The sequence below is a fragment of the Equus caballus genome, chromosome 20, assembly GCF_041296265.1.
Source record: "Equus caballus isolate H_3958 breed thoroughbred chromosome 20, TB-T2T, whole genome shotgun sequence".
Lineage (NCBI taxonomy): Eukaryota > Metazoa > Chordata > Mammalia > Perissodactyla > Equidae > Equus > Equus caballus.
The window spans coordinates 27,703,445-27,709,925 of record NC_091703.1 but is presented as its reverse complement, the minus strand read 5'-3'; the positions used below and the strand labels follow the sequence as shown (position 1 = coordinate 27,709,925).

Genomic DNA, 6,481 nt, shown 5'->3' with positions numbered 1-6,481 from the left:
GTGTTGATGTCTGCAACTACAGTTGTGAATTTTTCTATTTTAATTTTCAGGTTTATCAACTTGTGTTTATAAGTTTTGAAGCTCTAAATTCCAAGTTCCAAGGTCCAACCAGCCTTGTGTGTGTTGTAGTTTCAAAGCCATTCCATTTTCAAAGCCATTACTGTACTATTTGGAGATGTCTAGAGTGTGTGCAACTGAGTGTCGAGTGTGGACGTGGGCAGTGGGCTGTCACTTACTTCAGTTCTCAAAGTCTGTGGTATGTTGTTAGGATCAGAGCCACTTCTTCACAATTCACAGGTGTATCCAGAAGTACACAAACAACTTTCTGTGTTTGCTTTTCACAGTGTCTTTTCCAATATTTCCTGGTTACCTGGGGCTTCCAGTTTCAATCCGCTGACAAGAAAGCTAGAGTGTTATTTACCCCACTCTGCCCTGTACTGCTCAGGATGTACCACATGTAAGGCCAACCTGTAGGGGAAAAAGAGCAATTGAGCGTGTTGCTGGAGATCACAGCTCCTCTGAAGAAACAGAAAACAAATTATAAATTGAGAGTAGAGCAACATACTGAATGCCAGTAAGAATCAGAGCAACCATATGTCTTCCTCACCTATAGGTGGTTATAAGTGACAGAAGTGTCCAAATTCCCTAATATTTTGGAGATCAAAGGTTTAAATGATATAGCCTGGAGAATGTGGGCATCGATCCCACCACCTCTCACATGCTAAGCGAGTGCTCTACCACCTGAGCTAATTCCCCACTTGCCTGTTACACACTTTCCCCTACTCCCTCCTTAGCCATTTTTTGTTTCTTGCTTTCTCCTTCAGTTTTTCAGTGTACCAGTTTCCACTTTTTTATTCACTCTTCTGGGAGGCCCAAAATACAGGAAATGTCAAGTCTCTTAATACAAATCCAGCACTCCACTAAGGGCTCATCTTCTCAAAGATGACCCGGGGCAAGAACACGGTGGCTACCTATTCCTCTGCCAGGGAAAGGAGTAGAAAGTCGCCCTGGGAAAACTCTAGCTCCAACACTATTTCCCATTTCATATTTTCCCGAACAGAAGAGAACACATCCCACTCGGGAGGACTTATCCAGACGGGCCTTGATAATGTAGCACAGGAATCTCCTAATAGTTATCTGCTTTTTTTAAAAAAAAAAAAAAACAAAAATAGACATGAGTGAGACTATCACTAGTTCTTTTGATGTGCAGCATCCTGGAAGAAGGAAGTGGGGTGATTTTTCCAGGATGACAAGCAAGCACTGTCTGTTTCCGCTTGATTTTGAACCAAGGACCTCTCACGTATTAGGCAAGCGTGATAACCGCTATACTATGGAAACTCATGCCTTGAACTGTCTCTAGAGATACATGTTCCCTTCCTGGGAATGCATGTCATTTAGCAATTATATATCCATACCATATGAGAACGGCAAAAACTACAAAATATTGCAGACAAGAGCCATAGGAAATAAGAGGCGAGATCATATTAGACTGAAGGAATAAAAAATGGACATTGAGGGGTACAGATGAGAAGTGAACATGGGATGGAGTGAACATAGGATGTGAGAATTCCTGTTTTAATAAATATACCTGTTCAGTTGGAGTGGTGTGTGCATATGTGTGTGCCCGTGTGTGTGTGTGCGCGCATGGATGCCTATGTGTGTCTGTGTGTAAAATAGACATGAGGGAAATAGTAAGTGAAAAGCCTGGACACATGGAGATACGTTGGGGAGAATATTGTGGAGGCTTAAGAACCTTTGAAAAAGTTCCAGGTAAATGGTTTACATAATCAAAGTAAAATTTTAGGAAAGGGTTTTAGTTTTACATGCCAAGAGTTTGTAAATGAGTAAACTTGAAATGGAGAGAAAAGAAAAGAAATTATAAAGATATTAAAGGATTGAGTTGTATCCTGTTAGCTCCTGAGGTTAGTAGTAGCATGAGTCTTTCTGCATCTCCAGCGCCCAGTACACTGCCCGGTACAGAATACATCTTCCATAAACATCATGGACTGGATAAAGGAATAGATAAATGAGAAGAAAGAGAAAGGTTCTGGAGAGATTGTTCAGGAAAGATCTAAGGCATTTGTCTAGAGACTGAATGTAGAGATTTGAGGGAGAAAAAGAAGTCCACGGCACTTAGAAATCTTGAACCAGGGTGGCAGACACAGAAGAGATTTTTGAATTAATATCTGATGAAAGGAAGGATAAATCCACTCATTTATAAGTATTTGTTATATGAATGAATGAGCGAATGAAGGAATAAACTGGAATGGAGAAAAACAGATCATGAGACTATGAACCTCGTTAAAAGTAAAGCTCATATTGTTATTTTAGAAAAAAATCAGCCTCCTGTATCTGGTTTTATTCCTTACAGCCTTGTGTTTCAGTCCCTTTGAGCTTCAGTTTTATCTGTAAATGAGAAGAACGATATTTAAGTTAGCTGCAAGGCTAAATCAAACAACTTGCATAAAATTAATCTCTTAGACAATTTCTAGCACATGGTGCTCAGAGTCTTTTTGTGCAGAATATTATTTGCCTTTCAGGAAACTGCTCTCAAGATCTGATAGAAAATTTAGTGAAAGTCTTTTGTCACCTGCTGACTGGCTCATTTAGTTTGTAGTAGCAGGCTTCTGAAACACAAAAAGAAAAGTGGAGGAATAGAACATATTCATTGCAAACAAGATATGATTTTCCAGGCAAAATGGCTTGATCCAAGGATCCAAGTAGGGCATTTATGTCTGGATTCCTAGTTCATTCCTTTTTAATCTTTTTTAGGCTATACTCCAAGTCCCCAATTGCTGTCATCCTTCTCTCACAGGCTCAGAGAGATAGCAAATGAAAAGAAAGAATCTCCCATGAACCACTATAGTGCTTTCTTCAGCCTACAGATGGCTCCTTTCATCCAGCCTTTAAGGAGAACCAGTGGCAGAATCTGATCTTCAGGGAGCAAGCTCTGGACAAACTAATCTTCAGAAATCCATTTCTGGGGGTTATTTTGGAAACGTAAATAAGAAATGAAACAGTATAACGTAAATAAGAAATGAAACAGTATATCGTCTCCTTTCGACTCCCTAAGAGAAAATCAGGAGGCAAAGTTGGAATCCTACAACCCGGAATCAGATATGTCACCATTTTGTGGTCACTGGCACTACAAAGAATAGAGTGTTTTCAAGGATAATTTATCCTGAATGAGCTACTGCTCTGTCTACAGTGTCACCGTTCTGGATGTGTCTACTGTCTCTTCTTTCTCTCTCCATCTTCCAGCCTCACAGAATGTTAAAGATTTCTGCTCTATCCAATGTAAGGATCCTCACAAGCCCTTTAGTCAAATCCTCCAGCCCTCTGCATCCTGGTACTCTCCTGAAGAAGCAGAAGATAAGGGACCATTTTACGGCTTCACTGTTAGAGAGCAGAAAGAAACTGGAAATTAAGGATCCATGCAGAAGAAAATGGATAAAATAAAATGTATGCAAAAGCACCCCTGCTTTGAATTCTGTTCTACTTTTCACCCAACATTCAAATGACTATCAGCTGTGACTGGGTTATAAGAGAAGTCCTAAACATTCGTGGTTCTTACACCTTTATTTCTTATTCCCTAATTATAAAATAGAAAATTCTGTTTGGGAAAAAATAAAAATTATACATTATTGATAAATTGCAATTCATCAGTAAAATTCAAACATTGGGTAAAGCACAAAGAAAGAGAGGAATACATTAGCCGATGCAGTGATTAATATTTTGCAGGTATGATAGGATGGTTTATTTTTATTATTATCTTTTAATTGTAATTTAATTTAATTTTATTGATTTGCTGGAAAAGATTCGCTCTGGGCTCACATCTGTTGCCAATCTTCCTCTTTTTTTTTCCTCCTCAAAGCCCCCATACACACTTGTATATTTTAGTTGTAAGTTTTTCTCGTTCTTCTATGAGCTCTTACTACGTACGGCACGGCTACTGACAGACGAGTGATGTGATTCCAGGCCTGGGAGCTGAACCCAGACAGCTAAAGCGGAGTGCACTGATCTTTAACTGGTAGGGCATCAGGGCTGGCTCCATATGATAGTTTATTGAAATATTAATTTATATTTCATCTGCCTATCCCCTATCCTTACCTATTACCTGAATTTCAAGTTAAAACCCATATTTTATGGCTTAACTCTATGCAGTTAGGATATAATGAGGTCAAAACAGTGATTTCAGCATAAAGAATCTCATATTCTAGAGGAGAGTCAGAATATTTAAAAAGAGAACCTTCATAAGACACTTTCTGTTTCACAGTGTTTGTGAGGAGGATGGAATAAGTTGATGTGGTAGATACTGAGTATATGGCTTTAGCCAGGGAGGTGGTCTCTGTAGCACAGTGACATTTGATTTGGGGAACAAGTGCCAAGAATTAGACATCTTACTAAATCTAGGTCAAGATTAGAAGAGATGTTATTCAGGAGCTGGCATCTGAAAAAGGGCCTCTGTAGACAGCTGGCAAACTAACCCACACAGAGCCCAGTTGCCAGATACCCACAGTAGAACCAAAATGTAAGAAACTTTTTTATCTCATTTCCAGACCATGCACGAGTGGCCTAAGCATATGTTGGGGTTGCTGAAGGACCACCCATTCACAGACTCTCCAAGAGCATCATCCGTAGGACTCTTTGCATCTGAAAGAGTTTTAGCTCAGGTTGAAGAAAAGGAAATTCTTTGTGAAGAATGAAATGCAAGGACTGTTCCACAGCTCAGCATGGCAGAAGCATAACCCTCTGTCTCTTCCTTCCATGTTTTTGGGCTTTATCAGGTTCTGCTCACAAATGGGGATGAAATACATATTCAAAATTATCTGGTGGGATTTTTTCCCAATATTTAGTCAGATTTTATTGGCCTCTTCAAAGAGGAAAAATTCTATCTTGGGTTCTATGTGTGGAAATTATGCACCACATGGTTGTTGCATAATTTTGCAGGCACCTCTGAAGGTTTTGATCAGCATTGTCATTGCAGGCACTGTGAAAGTTGGGTCCCAGCAGATGGATAAAGAATATCCTGAAGGAAGAACTTCGCAGAGATCTTACTTTTCTTCTTCTTTCATGAGTTTTCTTGAAGAACTCCCCTTGTTTCACAATATTCTTTTTATGACAGTCTGGGTCTTTTTGATCTCCTTCTAGACTCCTGCTTCTCTGAGATGTCAGATTCACAAATTGTCTTGTACATCTTGTCTCTCTAGGTGTCTCCCACCAGCCTTCCTTGTTTATTCCCTGGCTCAATTACAAAGCAGTGGAGAGGGCTTTTTTTGCACCAAAGTCTCTCTGTCCAGAAAACAGGGTGGGTGGTCCACCCTCCCACTAGCCATTAACTGTGAATCTTGAGTGAAAATGCCCAGCACAGTCCCATAGAGATGATGCTTACTCTCTCCACAGCATTTTCCAGGTCTTCCTTCCTTATCCATAGCCCACAGCCAGAGAGTATTGGTCAAAGAGAGAGCCTGAGCTGACTTGTGTGTAAAATAAAAAAGAACCAGAAATATACAATTGCCATTTTTTAAAGAGGTCCAATATTTCCTCTGCTGAGTTCAGGAGAGAAGCTCTGAGAATTGCAGGTGCCTCTTAAGAAGAAATGAAGGAGCAAAACTGGAGAAAATAGATGTCTTTTCCACTAGTTCTGATCGCAAAGAAGGCATCCTAACATTTGACCTAATTCCTAAGCTCTAACCCTCTTTTTGACCTGTGGTCATTCTAGACATGTATCCTAACCAATTGTATGGGTCTAACCATGTGCCACAGGGTTACTTCACTGCTACGGAAGACAGCATCTTCTGATCTGACTGAGAGCAGGGTATCTTAAACATGAACTCAGCAAAATTACAGTGAAAACCTACTGTTTCCGTCAGGGTGTGGGGAAAGGTAGACGGATATGATATCATCCTGGGAAAGATCTAGCTCTGAGATGGTTTCACTATTTGAATTGCCAGGAGGCAAGTGAAAGTGCCAGCTGAGTAGGGTTCCAAGTTGGAATTTTGAGACTCTTCCACAGGTTGTGTATCTCACCATAAGAACAAGGTTGTGATTTTTACCTGACTTTGAAAATATGGGCACCTAGGATAACCTGGGTGGGCAGCTGTCTGGGCCTCACATCTGCACCATCATCCACTCCCAGTGTGGCCCAGGTGCCTGGGTACAACTTGGTCTCTCCTCTAATTTTCCAGAGAAAGGAAGCATTGGCGTAGGAAGGCACTAGGATCTTTGGACGAGAATAAGGTAGGGTTAGGAGGAGGAAGAATTTTTAAGAGAACATTGGAAAGTGGAAATCAGGGCTTTTACTCAGCATTTAATTTTAAAGAAATTAAGGAATGGTCAGGAAAGATCAACAACAAAAACACTGATGGTCTAGGGGTCAGAATCCCTTCTCAGTCTAACTATCTGACAAAAAATTTGAGATTCTGAGTCAGAAATAATGAGAGAAGGCTTTTGTCCATCATGAAAGACACAATAACTCTCT

General features: G+C 40.2%; 1 non-coding gene across 1 annotated transcript; it reads right to left on the bottom strand.

Moving 5' to 3' along the window:
- Window positions 1-683: 683 nt before the first annotated feature.
- TRNAA-AGC (transfer RNA alanine (anticodon AGC)) lies at window positions 684-756 on the bottom strand. The gene has a single exon. It is a non-coding gene; the product is annotated as a tRNA-Ala (tRNA).
- Between the last annotated feature and the right edge of the window lie 5,725 nt (window positions 757-6,481).